This window comes from Phyllostomus hastatus, unplaced genomic scaffold (genome assembly GCF_019186645.2).
Source record: "Phyllostomus hastatus isolate PE091 unplaced genomic scaffold, TTU_PhHast_1.1 phas_scaffold_78, whole genome shotgun sequence".
Lineage (NCBI taxonomy): Eukaryota > Metazoa > Chordata > Mammalia > Chiroptera > Phyllostomidae > Phyllostomus > Phyllostomus hastatus.
In genome coordinates, this window is record NW_025334041.1 from 85828813 (window position 1) to 85849740 (window position 20928).

Genomic DNA, 20928 nt, shown 5'->3' on the forward strand with positions numbered 1-20928 from the left:
CTCCTTGATCACCTGCACTGGGTGCTCCAGGAATGTCCCTTGTGTGGGTTACATTGTAATTTAGTTTTGATTGCTATTGGCCTATTTGTGAGTGGGGTCAACCCTCAGGCTGGCTCACTGCAAGGATCAACCCCAACAACAGTGTACGAGGTGCTGTGCAGGTACAGAACTTTCCTCTGCAGGTTCTGGTGTCTGCTGAGATCTCTCTTTGGATATGTCACTTGTGAAGCTAGTTAGATCCTGCTCTAATGTTGTTAAGCTGGCCACCAGGTTCACTAGGTTTGGGGTCTCTTGGGAGGGATTCTGGTGCAGGTCAATGTCATACAGTGCCTATGACTGGCCTTCAGAAACCTATTTGGATCTACAAAGCTATCCACAGTTTGTGGCTGCCTCTTCTGGGCCTGAGTATGTCTGGAAAGGATCAACTGTGCACATAGGCTTTTTAACCAGCACTGAACCTGGGGGCATGTCAGCAAATGTTTCTAGGAACCTTGAGGTTAGCTTCTTCCTGTCTCTGCCTGCTGGCTGCCTATTAGGCTTAGTCACTGAAAGAGCCTCTGGGGATATACTTGTGTTGCATACGTAGGTTCTCAGTGAGTCACCAGGTAGGGGCAAGAGGTGTTCTCCAGATCTATACAGGTTCAAGTCTTGGAACCAGTGCTGGGTTTGAGTCCACTCACCTTATGTCCCAGGGTATACTAAATCTAGCTGCCATACATTGGGTGCTTGCACAGATTTGTGGTGCAGCAGAGGTCTAGGGAGTCATCAGGGTAAATCAGAAGAGTTTGTCAGACCTAAAGAGACTAAGATTAAGCTGTAAGAAGTGAGGGGCATGGGCATGCAAGAGAAAAATTTTCTATCCTGGAGCTATGCAACTCTGTCTCTCCTAGGTTCTGCCATGAGCCAGATCTCAATAGAGAGGATCCACTGTGAGTTGAGGGAGGGGGAGGGGCTGTTTAGGCTTGGGGGAAGGTGGAGGGTGTGGCCTCATTCCAGAGCCATGCAACTCAGATGGTCCCAGACTCTGTCCGGAACTTGGCTGGGTGGAGCCACCAAAAGTTATATGGGTGGGGCTGCCCACCAGGAGCTTGGGGAGTGGCACTATCTTATCTACTGGGAGGAAGAGGAGCCAATCAGGGTCACAGGTAAGTGGGAGGGATGGCCCCTGTCCCTAAGCCACACAACTTAGTTACTGATACCCTTTGAGTCTGCCCAGACCTCTATACCTTGGCCCAGCCACTGACTCCTTAGCAAGGCACGTGAGCCTCAGGTTAGGTTGATAGGGAGACCGGAGGGGTGGGGAATTGGTTTGCCGCAGGCTGATGTCACATGGAGGGGCATGCTCCACCCAAGAAAGATGGCATCTGTGGTAGAGTGACTAAGCACAAGTACAGGGGTTCCTAGCGGCTGTGCCCTGAGCTTTCTTTTTAGAGCCACAAACCCCAGTCTCCTCACAATAGTCTGTTTCACTCTCACTCGACCAGAACCCAGGGTGAGTGGCTGCAGAAGAGTTTTTGTGCATTGGCTCTTTAAGAGTGTGCCTGAGTTTCTAGTGGACTCCCGTCTCTCTGGCAAAAAGAAACCCTACTGCTTTTTACAGCCAGATGTTATGTGGCACCTCTTCCCTGCTCTGGTGGTCTGGGCTGGGGAGCCTGCCTTGGGCTTGAGATCCCACACTTTTCAGGGTGAACCCACCCCCAACACATACAGAGCTGAGGTAGCTCTCCAGAACCTTAGTTGCTACCTGTGGGAGCTGGAGCTAGGCCTTTTTGGGTCTCTGCAGGTCCTAATTGTCTCGATGTGGCTTCTTTTATAAATCCTTGGTTATAAGATTTTCCTTCAGCTAATGGGTTATTCAGGCTGATTGCTCTATATTTTAGACCTGGGAGAAAGTGGGTGTGGCTGCCACCTACTCCACCATTATCTTGGATCCCCCTGACAAACATTTTAAATTCTTTTTTAGAGGAAAAGGATGCATAAACATTTTTAATTCTAAGTTAAGTTCTTTAATATTTACCTTTACAGTCTGTGTTGTTTGAGTGTTGTGTAAGGAATTTTTTTCTATCATGAAGTCATAGATACTTATCTATATCTTTTTGTAAAAGTTTTAAAGTTTTGCCTTTCATTTTCAAGGATCTTCTGGAATGGATTTGGGAGTATGTTATGAGATTGCTTAGGTCTTTCTTTGAGCTCTCTTTTTTGTTCCATTAGTGCTTATTTATTTCTGCATAATGCCACACTTTCTTAGATATTATAATTTTCAATGCCTTTAGATATCTGGTGGGGCAATTCTCTTCTAATTTCTCTTCCATAGGAAAGTCTTACCTATTCCTGGCTCATTATTCTTCTGTAGCTTTTACAATTAGCTTATCAAATTCCAAAAAATTTGCAGTTAAGTTTCTGATTGAAGTTCAATTGAGTTTATACATATATTTGGGGGATATGTGCTATATATGTGCATATGTTGTTAACTATTGCCACCTATAAACATGGTACACAGCTCGCATTCACTTAGATATTCTTTAATATCTTTCAAAAAAGTGTTATAATTTTCTCCACACAGAATCTTCCATATCATTTTAAACGTTATTTTAAAGATTCACTCTCAGTAGGCCCTGGTTGGGTAGCTCAGTTGGTTAGAGTGCCATCCTGTATGCCAAGGTTGTGGGTTTGATTTCTGATCAGGGCACAAGCAACCCATGAATACATAAATAAATTGAACAATAAATCAATCTCTCTCTCTCTCAAATCAATCAATAAAAATATTTAAAGGTTTATCCTTGGTACCTTAATTTTATCATTATCATAAATATTTATTATTAAATTACACTTTCATACCTTTTTAATTGATGTATAGGCATGTGGTTGATTTTGTAATTTGATCCTCTGTTGTTACTTTGTTAAATATCTTATTAATTCTAGTTATTTTTTAAAATTTTAGTTATTTATCTGTTGATTCTTTGGAGTTTTCTATACATACAATCATATCTTCAAAGAGTGATAATTCTATTTCTTTTTAATACTTGTATTATTTTTTCTTATCTTTCCTAATTAACTAGACCCTCTAATATAATGCCAAAACAAAAGCATGGATAGTGGGTATAGTGTGTTAAATAGTGTCTCTCAAAATTCACATCTACCTGGAACCTTAGAATGTAATAGACTGTGACCTTATATGGAAATTGGATCATTGCATTTGAAAGTAAGAATTAAGATGAGACCATATGGAATTAGGGTGGGTCCCAAATCCAATGACAGTGTCCTGAGAAGAAGCAGAAAAGGATACCACAGACATAAAGAGAAGAAGGTGATGTGAAGATGGAGTTATAAATTGTGGTGATTTATCTACAAGCCAAGGAATGCCAAGGACTCTCAGCAACCACTGGAAGTAGGGGGAGAGGCATGTCACAGTTTCTGTCAGAGCTTTCAGAAGGAACCAACTCTACTAACACCCTGCTTTAGGACTTTTGGCCACCAGACATGTAAGAATAAATTTCTGTTGTTTTAAGCCACCTAGTTTGTGGTTTATTATTACATGTCCAGGAAACTAATGCAATGAACATCTTTATCTTTTTTGACATTATTGCCTTATTTATTTAACGCTCTCCCTCCCTTAGCTTTAAATATGAAAGAATCTTATTTTTATTATATTCTTGTTAAAAGTTGTTTTGAATAGGTAACATATTCACATAATTCAAATTTAAAAGGTATAAAAGTCAATTGAGTAAATTTGAAGATTTAATTGGCTTATTAAGCTATTCATGAATTGGACAGCATCCCGTCTAGAAACAGAAGTATTGTGGAAAATGGAAGGTTATCATTAGCAAAAGAAAAGAAAGGATTATTTTTAGTCCAGGACATCTTTTAAGGCAAAGGGAATAGCAAAATTTTTACTTTGCAGATTGCCCTTTCTTCCTTAGAAGGGGAAGAAGTGGATGAGAGCCCACATATTAGATTACCTTACTGATGCTTGACCAGAAAATTCCAGATAGGTTGATTAACATTACATTTTTGGTGAAGATCAAAACTGTAATTAGTTGAGGTATTAAGTCTAGGTTTGATATCATGGGCTTTTAGCACAGGAAACACCATTTTGGTTCTGTAATTCTCTCTTTAACAAAAGGTATACTCCAGCAACCTACTGTACGCAGTGTTCTGCCTTTTATTTTCACTAAATATAGTTCAGTGACCATTCCTGATCATTATACAAATAGATTCCTTGCTCATTTCTATAACTTTGTAGTGTTTTTGTTGGATGGATGTACCATAGTTTAACTAATTTTTTTTATTAGTGAGCATTTAGGATGTTTTCAATGTTTTGCAATAACAAATAGTGCTCAATGAGTAGTCTTGGATGTTAGTACAATTATGAGTATATCTGCTGGATAAATTCCTAGTAGTGGAAATGCTGTTTCAAAGAACATATGCTTTTGAAATTTTGATAGATATTGCCAGATTGCTTTTTATAGAGATCACGAGAATTTACACTCCAAATAGAAATACATGGGCGTGCTGATTACTCACACTCTAACCAACATAGTCATGTTTTTAAATCTGTGCTTATACAGTAAGGGAGGTATCTTCATGTAATTTCAACTTACATTTTCCTGTAAGTGAAGTTGAGCTTTTTTTATTTCTTCATCATATCCTTTGCCCATTTTACTATTGAGTTATTTTTTTTCTTACTGATTTATACGTGTTATATAGGGAAACTAGTCTTTCGTAATAGGAGTTTCAAATACTTTCCTAGATACATTTCCTCTTTAATAATGTTTTCACACTTTCCGATGTTGTGAATATTTTGACAAGTTATTTCTTTCCATGGTATTAGTATGTACTTGTGTTAGATTCCCAACCAGAAAATACATACAAATTTAATATGCCTGAGAGATTGTATTTTAAAAGAATCCTTATGTGACTTTGGCAATCTTTAGTCAAAATTTGGGGTCTCTTATTTGATATATTGGGTTGGCCAAAAAGCCTGTTTAGTTTTTTCCATAAAATAAAAGACATACTTTTCATTTTCACCAATAACTTTATTGATCTGAGTATTATGAGTGTGTCAGCTATCTCCCACTATTGGCTTCTAGTGGGTAGAGGCCAGGGGTACTGCTAAACGTCTTCCAATGCATGACAGCTTCACAGCAAGGAATTATTTGGCCAAAATGTCAAGGGTACCAAAAAACTTCATAAACCACTTTTGACATGTTCAGTCACAGAACCTTCTTCATATACTGCATAAGTCTTTTTTTTTTTTTTGCATTTCAGTTGTGTTTTTACCTTTCTTGATATGATAAAGCATAATATGCTGAAAATGTTGTGTATCTTCTTCTATATTGAATGTTAAAATGGCTGCACAAAAATTCACCAATTTTGATAAGTTTTTTTAAATGCATGCTGATATGACAGCTCTCACAATATACAGCCCAACAAAATTGTTTTGAATGAAGTTAAAAGCAACTAAACACTACTAGAGCCATTGTACAGAAAAAACGTAATGGACTTTTTGGCCAACCCATTATGTTCTATGTTTGAGGTGAAATTTTAAACCTGAGAACTGTATCTTGACATACACATAAATTTTTAAGTTTTCTTTGGCACAAGGTAAAAACTGTGGTCATTATAGAAAAATTAAAAAGTAGACATACAAATAAAAATAAGCAGGAAGAAAACCCCTCAATCTCTCTCACTGTGAACATCAGGCTTTTTATGACATGCGAGTATACTTTTGGATATATGATTACATATTTTTCAATGGATACTTTAAACTTTTTTCAGTTAATCTTAAAATTTAAAAAAATTATTTGTTTAATAATATTCTATTATATGGATATAAAATAATTGTGTTGTCTGTTCTCAGTTATTTCTGTGAGCTCATTCATTTTATTTTTATTTTTAAAAACCAGAACATTTATTGTGGGGCCAATCATGGAAATCCTTAAGACGAACTGGATGCTGCAACAGCTGCCCTCTTGGGTTTAGGTGTTGTTCCTTTATGGAAACCATACCTGAATGTGCGGTATGCAATTTTTAGGTGCCTCATGCAACCAGTCTCGGTGGCATTTCTTTATTTAGCCTTGGCACTCCAGTTGTACTTTCTCTTCCGCTTGGTGGTAGCTGTGCTTGCTGCAGGTGGATTTCCTTTTTTATTTTTAAGAATTTATTCATTTTTAGAGAGAGGGTAAGGGAGGGGGAGAGGGAGAGAAGCATCTATTGCTTGCCTCCCCCACACCCCACAACCCGTGCATAATCAAACTAGCCACGGGCAGACTGGTGCTCAATCTGCTGAGCTACACCAGCCAGGGGCCACAGGTGGACTTCTGAAGGTGGTAGGCCTTGGAGCCACACCCATGGTGCAGTGTACACATCCCATTGTGCTGCATTATCTTGCTTCTGCGGCCAAGACCAAAGAGCTCATTCTTTTATTATACTCATTAAATACTATCTATCCTCAACACTTGGCCTTGCCCATATCTTCTCATTCAGTGTTATTGCCCCAGGTAATCTCTTTGGTGGCTCACAGCACCAATTATTGGATACATGCCAGTGACTTCTAAATTTACAACTTAACTTGTAGGGATGAGGACATCCTATATATATATTTTTTTTCTAATATTTCCCGGACACCGAGTTCTGGACCCCTTTACAAATCCCTATTTGGGGCCCCCTGTTGTCTGTACCCTGTTACAAACATACCTATAGTTATGTTTTCATTTCTTTAGGATCAATTCCTAAATAAAGAATTTCTATATGCAAGGGAGAGATGAATTATTTAAAAGGTTTTTATTAAGCTAAATTGCCTTCCAGAAAAACTACATCCCATTCACATCAACATTGAATGTGAATAATCATTTCTGTTCCTTGGGAATGAGCGTCTTTCTCTGTTAAGCTCCTTCACTCAATTTAACTGCTTGTTTTGGCCTCTGTATTGGGGCATCTTTGAGGTAGGGGAGCACAGTTTATTTTTCCCTTATCTCCAGTCTGCATTCCAGAGACTGGTTCATTATCCTTGTGATATTTACCTTTGTCCCAACTAGAGTAGTTTGAGGTGGGTGGAGGAGGCAACAGGGACCTTGGTTCTTCAGGCTGTCCAGGTTCTTTGGGTCTTCCCTGATCCTGATCACATCTCCCATTGTGTTTCATTTAGCTTGACAGAAATTTTGACTAACCTATTATAGAAAGCCATTTTGGGATTGCTAACTGTAGGGAATAAAGGTATCTCTTGGCAAGGCTCGATGGTTTCTGATTTGCTTTCTGATAGACCAATTTGACTGAAACTTGTACTTTCTTGCAAGAATGAGACATCAGAAATAGCCAATTGTATGACTTTGGATATTTTTTTTTTACTTTGAGATACAGAAAACATGTATTCAAGCAAATAGATTTATTGTCTTACATAACTAGAGTCCAAAAGTAGTGTGGGCTTCAAATTGGTAAAGATCATCAATGACTCCTTTATGTCTTTGTGGGCCCAGGTTTATTTCTCTCTTCCTTTGCTATTCTCAGTGGAGGCTTTATCCTAAGACTGACTTCTTGTGGTGGAAAGGGAGCTGCCAGTAACTGTAGAGGACAGAGACTTCCTTGGTGGTGTCTTGGAGTAGAGGCAGGGAAGAGCTCTCCACTAAAGTGGAAAATCTTTTCTCTTAGTCTGATTAGACCAACTTAGATCACATCTAAAATGTTTCTAAGAGCCTTTTTAAGATTTGATAGGCACAAAGTCATTCTTTCAAGTTACAGCAGTTTACCAGATCCTTTATAACCACAGAATGAGGATTGTTACTTCCCAGGGATCCTCATAACATTACTTATTTTAAAGTCTATCATTGCCACCTTATCCCTTTTCTGTTATCAATTTACATAGTATCTGGGACTCTGGTTTTCAAGTGATAAATACCCAACTCAATTGGCTTAAGGAAAATGCGAATTTATTGATACATGAAGTGAAAAGGCTGTGGAATAGTCTGGCTTTGGGCATGGCTGGATATAAGGACTCCAGCGATGTCTTCCATATCCTCCTTTTCTCCCTAAAAGATTTTCTCCATTTTGTAGTCATGAGGGCCACCAGAAAACCAAGACTCGCCTCTTATCAAGCTTAGCAATTTCGGTAGAAGAGAACAGCATCACTGATAACTCTGGAAGAAAAATTCCACAGAAGATTCTATTTGGCCACATTCTATTACTGAATCAATTACTGTGGCCATGGGAATGGCATATTTTGATTGGCCAGGTCTGGATCATGTGTCTACTATGGTCAGGAAAAACAGATCAGCCACACCTAAACTACTTACAAGTGGTTCCCCTCTAGACTAGGGTTTAGTTACTAGAAGAAGGGAAGATGAATGCTGGAAAGACAAAAATAACAGCTGTTCACTATAATAGAATTTTAGTAATTCAAAGGAGGCAGTGACTTACTACTCTAGTAGTAAATCATAAATTGTGGTCCCCAGCCTTACTGAATCGGACACTCTGGGGGTGGGGCCAGCAGTGTGTCTTAATAAACCCTTCAGGTGATTAGATGCAGAATAAAGCTTGAGAACCACTAAAAAATGGTTTCCTTCGGGGAAAGTGCAATGTGCTTTGCACAAAGTGTGGAAGTGCAATGGAACTAACAATTAATTCTGGGTATGGGGGTGGCATTTCTTAGGTGAGATGGAATCTAATTTGGGCCCTAAAGGGGGAGGTAGACCTCACCATGTGAAGTTTTCATTTCTTGCTCTCCAACTTCCTACTTTTCTCTTTCATTGAAGCCTGTCTGATGCCCATTTATCATACTGTTTGTTGAGCCATATTATGTTTCAGGTCTTCTTTGTCCTAGAGTATCTTTTCCTTTTTTCCTTCACTGATGAAAACCTTAGACATCCTTGCAAGTTCATCTCAAACTTTCCTCTCTTTCAGGAATCCTTGCCTGATAAGCTCGACTTTCACTAATATGTATCTACTCTGTATGCCTTCTTCTTCCATCCTTTTAGTACCCTTATTGACTTCTTATATACCAGGTACTATGTATTGGAATTGCATAAATGAATTATACTATCTGGTTTAAAGGATATCTGCATATTCTTTAAGATGCGATCAGAATGCCCTCTAAAAAAAAAGCTCTACTAGTTTACATACTCACCAGCATATGAGACTGTGTAGTCTTGCACATCCTCACCACCAATAATACTGTCGTCAGTCTTTCTCATTTTTGCCAACCTGGTAAGTGAACAATATCTGATGCTGTTTTAATTCACAATCCTTTGATTACTAATAAATTTGAACATCTTTTCTTTATGGGCTATTTGCATTTATACGTCTATAACCTGCTTGCTAATATCTATCTTTGTTCAGCTGCTTTGGGTGAAGGTGACTGACATTTAAACATGTAAAGATAAATGCATGATTTTTTATAAATAAATTGCAGCATTTTTGGGTCCTCCCTCACATATACTGTTTTTTCCTATATGTACATAGATATGATAAAGTTTAATTTATAAGTAAGACAGTAAGAAATTAACAATAACTAATATAATAAAACAATTATAACAATATACTGTATTAAAAGAAATATGAATTTTGTCAACATCTCTCTCAAAGTATCTTATTATACTGTACTCACCTTTTCACGTACAGAAATAATATAATGGCTTCTCTTTGGCATATTCAAATTGCCAGCATCACTATTCCTGCACTGTGGGGCCATTATTAAGTAAAATAACAGAAAATGGGACATAAGCACTGTGCTACCATGACAATCGATCAAATAACCAATGGCTACTAAGTGACCAAATGGCCAGCAGTGTGTACAGATGGATACACTAGACAAAGGGATGTTTCACATCCCAAGCAGAATGGTCCCAGATGGCATTTCATCATGCTACTCAGAATGGCATGCAATGTAACACTTATGAATTGTTTATTTCTGGAATTTTTTAAATTTAATATTTTTGGACCAGGGTTGACTGTGGGTAAGGGAAACCATAGAAAGTTAAACCACATGTAAGGGAAGACTTACAATAAATGTGTGTTTAACTTTATAAGGAAATGCCAAATCATTTTCTAGAGTGTCTTCTGTTTTGCATTCCCACCAGCAATATCTGAGAGTGCTGTATGCTCCATTTCCTATAAGCACTCATAAGCACTCGGTATTGTCAAGTTTTAGCCATTCCTATGTGTGTGATAGTATCTCACTGTGGTTTTAATTTGCATTCCCTAGTTGCTAATGATGTTGAACATTTTTTTCATGCCCTTTTTAGTGAAATGTCTGTTCAAGTCCTTTGTCTATATTTTAAGTGGATTGTTTTCTTAGTCTTTAGTTTTAAGAGTTCTTTTCCTATTCTTGGTACAAGTCCTTTGTCAAATATGTGATTCATACATATTTTCTCCTAGTTGGTAGCTTGTCTTTATACCTTCTTAAGGGTGTCTTTTAAAGAACAAAACTTAATTTTGGAAAAATTCAATTAATCACATCTTTTTTCTTTTTAGATTATGGTTTTGGTATCATGTCTATCATGTCATGAATTCTTATTCATCTGTCCTCAGGTCATGAAGATTTTCCACTATATTTTCTTCTAAAAAATTATGTTTGTATTCTCTACATTTAAATTTATGATTCATTTGGGGGTATTCCTTCATCTTCTATTTTCTAGAAGAGATTGGGTAGAATTAATGTTATTTTTTTTCCTTTTTAATGATGGGTAGAATTTACCTTTGTAACCATCTGGGCCTGGAATTTTTTTTCTTAGAACGTTTTTAACTACAAATTCAATTTATTTCACAGTTGCAAGACTATTATGTCACCCATTCCATATTGGGTTAGTTTTGGTAGTTCACATTTTCAAAGAATTGGTCTCTTTCATGAAAATTGTAGAATTTATTGACATAAAATTGCTTATGATATTCCTTTATTTGTTCTTTTCAATATTTGCCTCATGTCACCTCTTTCATATCTGATATTGATCATTTCATTCTTTTTTTTTACTGGCCAATCTCACTAGAGATTATGAATTATACTGATCTTCCCAAAGAACCACTGATTTTCACTGATTGCTCTATTGTTTTCTCATTTTCTATTCCATTGATTTCTGCTCTTATTTTTATCATTTCCTTCCTTCTACTATCAGGGGTGTCCAACCTGCAGCCCACGGGCCACATGCATCCCAGAATGGCTGTGAATGCAGCCCAACACAAAATTGTAAATTTACTTAAAACATTATGAGATTTTTTATGTAATTATGTCTCACAATGTTTTTTTTTAAATGGTTCTATTTATTACTTTTAGACAGAGGGGAAGGGAGGGAGAAAGAGAGGAGAGAAACATCAATGTGTGAGAGATACATTGATCTGTTGCCTCTTACATGCCTCCAACTGGGGACCTGGCCTGCAAACCAGGCATGTGCCCTAACTGGGAATTGAACCAGCATCATTTTGGTTCACAGATTGGTGTTCAATCCACTGAGCCACACCAGACAGGGCAACATTTCACAATGATTTAATGTGTGGCCCAAGACAACTTTTCTTTTTCCAGTGTGCTCCAGAGATGCCAAAAGGTTTGGATTTATTTTGCTTTTCTTTTGTTTTAGTTTGTTAAGGAGGAAGTTTATTAGATTATTGATTTGATACCTTTCTTCTTCTAATATAAGCTCTTAATGCTAAAAAAATTCCCTCTGAATTTTGATAGGATGTATTTTTATTTTCATTCTGTTCAAAATATATTTCTTTTGAGACATTTTCTTAGATTTGTGGATTACTTAGAAGTATATGTTTTAATTCCCGGTATTTGGAGATTTTGTTACTTCTCCATTATTGATTTCTAGTTTAACTCCATTATGATCTGAGAACATTCTTAGTGTGATTTTAATTATTTTACCTTTGTTAATTTGTTTTATGATCGAGGATATGGCCTATCTTGTGAATGATCCTCATGCACCTGAAAAGCATCTACGTTCTTGTGTTATTGTGTATCATGTTCTATAAATGACAACTAGATCCAGTTGGTTAATAATGTTATTCAGTTCTTCTTTATTTTTGCTGTTTTTCCGTCTGCTATTTTTTTTTTAAATAAGGCAGTAGATCATGTTTCTGTTTTTAAAAAGATTTTATTTATTTATTTCTAGAGGGAGGAGAAGAGAGGAAGAAAGAGAGGGAGAGAATATCAATGTGTGGTTGCCTCTCGTGCACCTCCAGCTGGGGACCTGGCAAGCAACCCAGGCATGTGCCCTGACTGGGAACCAAACCAGCAACCTTTGGATTGAGGCTGGCACTCAATCCACTGAGCCGCATTAGCCAGGGCAACTGTACACTAATTTTATCTATTGCTGAGAAAGGAGTTTTGAAGTCTTCAGTTGTTAAGGCTTCGTGTATTTTTAAGCTCTCTTAGGTGCATACACATATAGGGTTTTTATGTCTTCTTGTTGACTAGACCCTTTTAATAATATGAAATGTCCTTCTTTTTTTGCATTCTAATTTTGTTTGGCTTGACGATTACTTTGTTCAATATCAGTACAGCCACTTTGCTTTTCTTAATTGTCATTTACGTGGTATATCTTTGTATTCTTTTATTCTTAACTTACCTATGTGATTATATTTGAAGTAAATCCTTTGTAGACAATATATATAGTAGTCCCCCCTTATCTGCTGTTTTGCTTTCCACAGATTCAGTTAGCTGCAGTCAGCCATGATCCAAAACTTTTAAATGGAAAATTTCGGAACTAAACAAGTAATAAGTTTTAAACTGAGCAGAGTTCTGGTAGTTTGATAAAGTCTTGTGCCATCGGTCTGTCCCTCTTGGGGCATGAAACAGCCCTTTGTGTAGTATATCCTTGCTATCCCCAGTTAGTTACTTAGTAGCTGTCTCTGACATCAAATCAACTGTCGTGGAATCACAGTACTTGTGTTCAGTAACCCTCACAATAGCCTAATGTTAGTCACAGGGCCTATGTTTTTACCTCACTTTATCTCCTCACGTAGACATTGATCATGTCATGTCATCGTAAGAAAGTAGTGCAGTACAATCAGAAATTTTGAGAGAAAGAGCATCTTCACATAATTTTATTATAGTACATTGCTATAATTGTTCTATTTTATTGTGTTACTGTTGTTAATCTCTTATTGGTCTAATTTATAAATTATACTTTATCATATGTATGTATGTATAGGGAAAAACAGTATATATAGGTTTCAGTGTTGTCTGTGGTTTCAGGCATCCACGGGGATCTTAGAACGTATTCCTTGTGGATAAACGGTGGCAGGGAGAACTGGGTTTTATCCGTTTTGATAATCTGTGCCTTTAGTTGGTTTGATTAGACTATTTATATTTAATGTAAGTATTAATATGTTTGGATTTAGGAGTATTATTTTATTATTTTATTGTCCCTTCTATTTTTGACTCCTGTTTCACTTTTTTTACCTTTTGAAATAGTTGACCATTTTTAGTATTTTCTTCTAATTTTTTAGTGTGATTTTGAGTGTATCAGTTTATATAGTGTCTATTTCCTTTTTTATAATTTTTTTTCTAGGAATTAAAAAATGCATACTAAGCTGTTCAGAGTCTACTTACAATTAGTATTTTATCCCTTTAACTGGAATGTAGCAACATTCCACATGTAGGTCTATGTTTCTTCCCTCTATGTGTTATTTTTGACTTATATACATCTAATTGTGTCAGAACTCCCAGAAGACAGTAATTTTTGTGTTCATACATCAGATATACTTAAGGAACTACAGTGGAGAATAGGGCATTATATTTACCCTGATGGTTGCTTTTGGGGGGTTCCTCTCTTATTCTTGATTTTTGTGTATATTATTGACACTGAATTGCTATAAAGTCAGTCTTGTCTAATATTGATATAGCTACTTCAAATTTATTTTTTAAATATTTTATTTACTTCAGGTCTTTTGAAAGAGTCAAGATGTGTGTTGGAAGTGTAAGCAGGATAGAAGAACATGGTTGTTGCTTATAGAGGTGTAGTTTATAAAGAATTAGAAGAGGAGAGGAGAGGAGAGGAATTTTCTGGCCCAATCTATTGCTTAATGGTTTAAAAGGGATCATCTCCCAACAAAAAATACGTAATACCTAAGACAGACCAAGGTCTTCTCTACAGAGGTATGAATTTAACTCTTTTTACAGAAAGGAATATATAACAAGGAGTGTAAAATATGTCATTTAGCTTTATATTATTGCAGTTGCTTGACATATGTGTTTCCAGTCTTCTACTATCAATCTGTTTGTATCCCAGAGTCTAAAGTATGTGTCTTGTCAACAACATATAGTTGGATGTATGTTTTTATGTTTTCATTGAACCTGACAATCTCTGCCTTTTGATGAGATACTTTAACCTCTTCTCATTTAGTGTTATTGATGGGCCTGCCATTTTACTTTTCATTTTACATTCACCCCATGACTTCCCCCTCAATTCATCATTTACTGGTTTCTTTTGCTTTGTGAATACTTTCATAGTGTATCATCTTAGTTCTTTTAATGATTTTCCCATATATTTTTCCCATTGATTTTTTAAAAATTATTTTCTTAGTTGTTGCTCTAGGGTTAACTGTATACTCTTAGAACTTTAGAATCCATTCAGAAAATAAAGTTAGAACTCTGCTTCATATAACAAAAATGATAAATTTTAGATTAAACATCTAACTATAAAAAGAAAATTGTGAAGTTGCAAACAAAAATTTAAAAAGCTTAGGAGAACGCCCTGGCTGGCATAGCTCAGTGGATTGAGCTCAGGCTTGCGAACCAAAGTGTCGCAGGTCCAATTCCCCGCCAGGGTACATTACTGGGTTGCAGGCCATAACCCCCAGCAACCACACATTGATGTTTCTCTCTCTCTCTTTCTATCTCCCTCCCTCCCCTCTCCAAAAATAAATAAGTAAAATCTAAAAAAAAGATTTTACTTATTAAAAAAATAAAATAAAATAAATAAAAAGCTTAGGAGAATTTTTGTATAACTTCTGGGTACGTATGCTTGTGGGTGTGGAGCAGGGTTTCTTAGCCAAAAAGAACACTCAGAAGTCATGAAAAGATTGATTACATTTGATTATATTTAAATTTTATAATAACAAAAGACAGAGACAAAATATTTTTAAAATATATTTTATTGATTATGTTGTTACAGTTGTCCCATTACCCCCCTTTCATTCCCCTCCACCCTGCACACCCTCTCCCACCCACATTCCCCCTCTTTAGTTCATGTCCATGTGTCATAAGTTCTTTAGCTTCTACATATTCCATATTATTCTTTCCTGCCCCCTGTCTATTTTCTACCTACCATCTATGCTATTTATTCTCTGTACCTTTTCCCCCTCTCTCCTCCTCCCACTCCCCTATTGCTAACCCTCCATGGGATCTCCATTTCTGTGGTGCTGTTACAGTTCTAGCTGTTTGCTTAGTTTGTTTTTGTTTTAGTTTTAGGTGTGGCTGTTAATAATTGTGAGTTTGCTGTCATTTTACTATGCATGTTTTTTATCTTCTTTTTTTTAGATAAGGCCCTTTAACATTTCATAAAATAAGGGCTTGGTGATGATGAACTCCTTTAACTTGACCTTATCTGAGAAGCACTTTATCTGCCCTTCCATTCTAAATGAAAGCTTTGCTGGATAGAGCAATCTTGAATGTAGGCCTTCCCTTTCATGACTTGGAATATTTCTTTCCAGTTCCTTCTTGCCTACAAGGTCTCTTTTGAGAAATCAGCTGACAGTCTGTTGGGAACTCCTTTGTAGGTGACTGTCCCCTTATCTCTTGCTGCTTCTAGGATTCGCTCCTTCACTTTTACTTTGGCTAATGTAATTATGATGTGCCTTGGTGTATTCTTCCTTGGGTCCAACTTCTTTGGGACTCTCTGAGCTTCCTGGACTTCCTGGAAGTCTATTTCCTTTGCCAGATTGGGGAAGTTCTCCTTTATTATTTGCTCAAATAACGTTTCCACTTGTTGCTCTTCCTCTTCCCCTTCTGGTACCCCTATGATTTGGATGTTGGAATGTTTAAAGATGTCCTGGAGATTCCTAAACCTCTCCTCATTTTTTTGAATTCTTATTTCTTCCTTCTTTCCTGTTTGGTTATTTCTTTCTTCCTTCTGGTCCACTTCATGGATTTGAGTCCCAGTTTTCTTCCCATCACTATTGGTTCCTTGTGCATTTTCCTTCATTTCACTTAGTATACCCTTCATTTTTTCATCTAATTTGCGACCAAATTCAACCAATTCTGTGAGCATCCTGATCACCAGTGCTTTGAACTGTGCATCTAATAGATTGGCTATCTCTTGGTTGCTTAGTTGTATTTGCTGTGGAGCTTTGATCTGTTCTTCCATTTGGGCCATTTTTGTTTTGTTTTGTCGTGCCTGTTATGTATGAGGGGCAGAGCCTTAGGTGTTCACCAGGGCAGGGCAACACACTCGCTGGGTTGTGATGCTGTATGTGGTTGTGGGGTCCAAAGGGAACAATGGTGCTTGCTCCACTCTCTGTTGGATTTCAGTCCCTTCTGCCGCTTCCCCTAAGCAAACTGGGCACTTCTGGTGCTGATTCCTGGATGGGTGGGTTTGTGTACATTCTAGGACCCCGTGGGTCTCTCCAACGAACTCTCCTGTGAGCCTGGGACTCTCTCGCTGCACCTCAACCCCCACAGGTGTTTTCAATCAGTGCCCTGAGACTCTATTTCCCAGCATTGGGACCCTGGTTTGTGCCGTCTGTCTTGCTCCTCAGTTTCACCTGGTTTATCTGTGTGCAAATGTGGGACCACCCGGTCAGCCAGCTGCCTCGCTCGCAGTGCCTTGCTTCAAAATCACCACCTCGCTGGGTCTGCCTGTTGCCACCCTGTGCCCAGGGTCTGCCAGCTGCCGCCTGCGTGCCCAGGGTCCTTCCGCTGTGGTCTTGCATGCCTGGGATGCCTTACGTGCCGGGTGCCATCAATTTTTGTGCTGTGACCCCTCTCTGCCCAGCTGCCCAACTCCGCCCTTCATACTGATCTGGATAAATATGTTTATTTTAACTCCTTGGTTGTCTGACTTCCATACAGTTCAATTTTGTGTCAGTTCTGGTTGTTATTTTGTTTCTAAATTGTTGTTGTCTTTATTTTGGTTGTGCTAGGAGGCACAGTGTGTTTACCTACACCTCCATCTTGGCCAGAAGTTGAGACAGAGACAAAATATTAATGGGAGAAATCAATTGCAACATATTTGACAAAATTAATTTTCCTATATACTAAGAACTATCTCCTTATTAAAAAAAAGAGACAACCAGCTCCTTAGAAATATGAGCAAGAAATATTAAAAGGTTTTTTTAAAAGATTTTATTTATTTATTTTTTAGAGAGGGAAGGAAGGGAGAAAGAGGGAGAGAGAGAAACATCAATGTGCGGTTGCTGGGGGTCATGGCCTGCAACCCAGGCATGTACCCTGACTGGGAATCGAACCTGCGACACTTTGGTTTGCAGCCCGCGCTCAATCCACTGAGCTACGCCAGCCAGGGCTAAAAGGGTTTTTTTTTTTTTTAAGGAGGAAATGCACATGGCTAGTAGATCTGAAAGGATGCTCAGAAAAAAGAGTAAAAGGATGCTCAACAACACACACACATGCACACACACAAAATTTTTTATCCATCAGGCCCATTGATTCATTCATTAAGTAAATGCTGAATTTTTACTGTGTGCCAAGTATCATTCTAGGTATTGGAAATAAAGCAGTGAAGAAAACAGAAATACTAGAACTCATATGCTGGTGGAGAGTGATAGATAGGAAACAATACGAAATAAATCATAATGTAAGGTGATAAGTGCCATAGAAATAAAGAACACTTTGTAAGGGGGCAACATAAATGAAAGGAATTTAAGAGGTTACTGTATCTAACTCTAGGGAAATGAATTTGAAAATCTAAATGACGTGGATGCTTTTTAAGAAGAATATAAATTACAAAAATGATTGTGGAGGAGAAAGAGAAATTCTAATCAAATTAGATATCATAAAATATCTAGACAAAGTTGTTCAAGAGCAGCCCCTAGAAAAAGCACCAGAAGAGATATTTCAGAGGTGGATTCTATAGCAAACTAAACAACTGACAAGTCCAATGATATTTCAGTTATTTCAGAGTTCAGAGAAAAAAGCGAGGTTGTGGAGAAATGGTCATTTTCCTATGTGTATAGTGGAAGTGGGAATTTGTATAGTATAAACTCTTTGGAAACCATTCTAACAGTATCTATTAAAATTATATACATATATATGTCTTCTAGCAAACAGTTTCACTACTGGGATTCTAGCCTTAAGAAACAAAAATATCAGTTCACAAGGCTGTTTGTATATAGCAATATTTGCAGTATAAAAAAGACTCAAAATGACTTCAGTGTTTAATAACAGGTTGAATAATTCATGATAGAGGTATACAATGAATATTATGCCATAATTTAAAAAGAGAGAGGATTATATATAGTTTATGTGGGAAAATGCCTGGCTAATATGTAAATTTTTGGCAAAAAGAATAAAGAATATTTCCCAATACATGTCGATAACATTTGTGTATACATGCATGACTATAATGTATGGATGGAAACACATCAAACTTTAACATTGGTTATTTGGAGTTTGAGGAGAGCTTGTTGGTCATTTCTTTGTTGTTGTTTGGCTTGTTGCCTTAGGCAGGATTTTTAGTTTGAAAAGAAAATCTGATAAGATATATTTTATAAAAGACGTTTCTTCCTGACTTTTCTAATGTGAATAAAACAAATACATCAGCTTGGGTGCGAGGTAAAACATGCATGCGACTCAGGGTAGGTGATATGGTTTCTTTGGTATCAGTAAGGCAGGATGTATGAACTTTCCCAGATTTTTCCCAGTGATTGAGTTTTTATGTTGTAGTAGGTAGAGTAACCTTGAGAAGTTACTCAAGTTCTCTCAAACCAAGGTTTTTCATTGGTCAAATGAGGGTTAAAAATACCACACGTTTTCATTATGAAATGGTATATGAAAGGATTTTGGGTGTTAAGCTTTTAACTCATGTTTTTTAAAATTTATTAATTTGAGAGAGAGATTTTGTTGTTCCACTTACTCATGCATTCATTGGTTGACTCTACTGTGTGCCCTGACCAGCATCTAACCGCAACCTTGGCATATTGGAACAACGCTCTAACCAGCTGAGTATCCGGCCAGGACCAATTCAACATTTTAATTGAAATTTAATTCTCACTTCTGACATTTCGAGTCGCTATGATATATGTCATATAGACATATATCTGTCTTAGATCATATGTGATATATAGACATACATATATACACATATATATCCATATATATGACTACATGATTGCTGTAGGGATTGGAAAAAATTCAAGGCAAGAGGATAAAGGTAAGTAAAATCTTAACCATGCAAAGCATTATGATATCAAGTGCCAGATGAATATACCTAATTTAATGTATTAATGAAGGCAAAAATGATCGGGGAAGATCACGGAGGAGGTGAGACAATACAGATTAGCGATGCGCAGGATTTGAATAGGACCGGTATTGATACTGCGTGGTGCTTGAGTTTTCCAAGATGCCCGTGTAGGTGCAAGAGCGACCCCTTCCGGAACCAAGCTTCTCTGGCCCCTTTTTCCGTGCCTCCGGGCGAGCCCGGTGCCGGTGGTACGCAGGCGCCGGGAGCTGAGAAGAAATCGCACAGGCTCGATAGGCGCGCATGCGTGCAGCTCTCTGGAGGTGGTGGCTTCTTCGATGTCGAGACTGGAGGCTCAGCGCTAAACTGTGTGGGGCGCAAATGGGATCCGGCTGTTAGTCGGGTAGGCATAGGTAGGACCGCGGCTTCTTGGGGAGTAGGGGGCTGGAAGGCAGGAGCCCATAGCATTGGGGTCCTGAGCCTTTCGTATAAGATCCGGGCCGACTATTGTATGTGTCGCAGCGGCTGCGCACAAAATGGCGGCTGGCAGACCGCGGGGGCGGGAGGAGGTTGGGGGGACCCCCGGGATGGGAAGGGAAGAGAAGGGGAGCGAAGCTTAGCTTCTCTGCTACCTCGTCTGCTCACCTCACTGCCCGGGATGGCCGGGTCGGGCACCCGTGCTAGGACGGTGCTTCAGAAAGAGTCGCCTGACGCCGTTGCACTGGGCCGAGGAACAAGAAACAACCCTTTGGCAAAGACATTGGCGGCCCCTTCCCCATAGGCGCCAGGCCTGACAGCCAGAGCCAGCGGTGGTGAGGGAGCCCGGCCCAGGAGTAACCATTCCCATTGGGCCTTAAAGAGGCGGTGGAGCTTGAGCTGAGCCCTGTGGTTAGCGACATTGTGCAAGAAACGAGGAGAGAAGAGCGTGTTTGGGGCTGGGGCTGGGGCAGGGGGGACTCACGATGAAGGGGGAATGCTACGATTCAGCGGCTTTTGCTGATCCGTGTTTCTTCCGCCTGCCTTGTGCGAGTATGCAAAAAATTGTCACCTCAGTGAGGGACGTGGAGGGCTCACAAATGGCCCTGGTGTTTATTTCCCAGTCTCTCAGAGGGGTCTTGGATACGGATCGTTTGAGATGTGTTTTTGACCGATTTCTAGCCTGGGCCCCGTTCTTTTAAAGATGGGGGGAGGGTGTATACCACAAACACGAATCCTTGAGGACATTTGACTCAGATCTCATGTTGTTTGAGGTAAATGCGAATAAAGGAGACACATTCCTGCAAGATCTTTAGTGGAACTAGATAATGAAGGGTGCCTCGAGCTAATTTTTGTTAGTCTTAAATTTTACTTTTAGGAGAAATTTGGGGGGGAATACTGTTTTTATTTGAAGGAGTTCTGAAGAAAAACTTGTTACCAGGATCCAACGACTTCATTCAAATTCTTTTGCTAATGAGCTGCGGAATTATGTACAAAAATTTGTCTTTGTTTTTTTCTTCATTTTATGTAAAGAGTTATTTTTCAGGGATGTTTGCTGGTTCATATTTGCAGTTAAAATTGATAACGGAAAAGATTTACAGAAAAGATGAAT

At 38.3% G+C, this 20928-nt stretch overlaps 1 protein-coding gene across 3 annotated transcripts in view; it reads left to right on the forward strand.

The window, feature by feature from the left end:
* Positions 1-20928, forward strand: part of ZNF638 (zinc finger protein 638) — a 132832-nt gene that overhangs the window by 36782 nt on the left and 75122 nt on the right. The window contains exon 1 of one of the 3 annotated variants that reach the window (XM_045828893.1): positions 19629-19753. The exons of 1 other annotated variant lie outside the window; for it this stretch is intronic. The gene's annotated coding sequence lies outside the window, so the exon portion shown is untranslated. Of the gene's footprint in view, positions 1-19628; positions 19754-20928 lie in introns of those variants that run through there. One more of the 3 variants, XM_045828894.1, reaches the window with a different exon arrangement.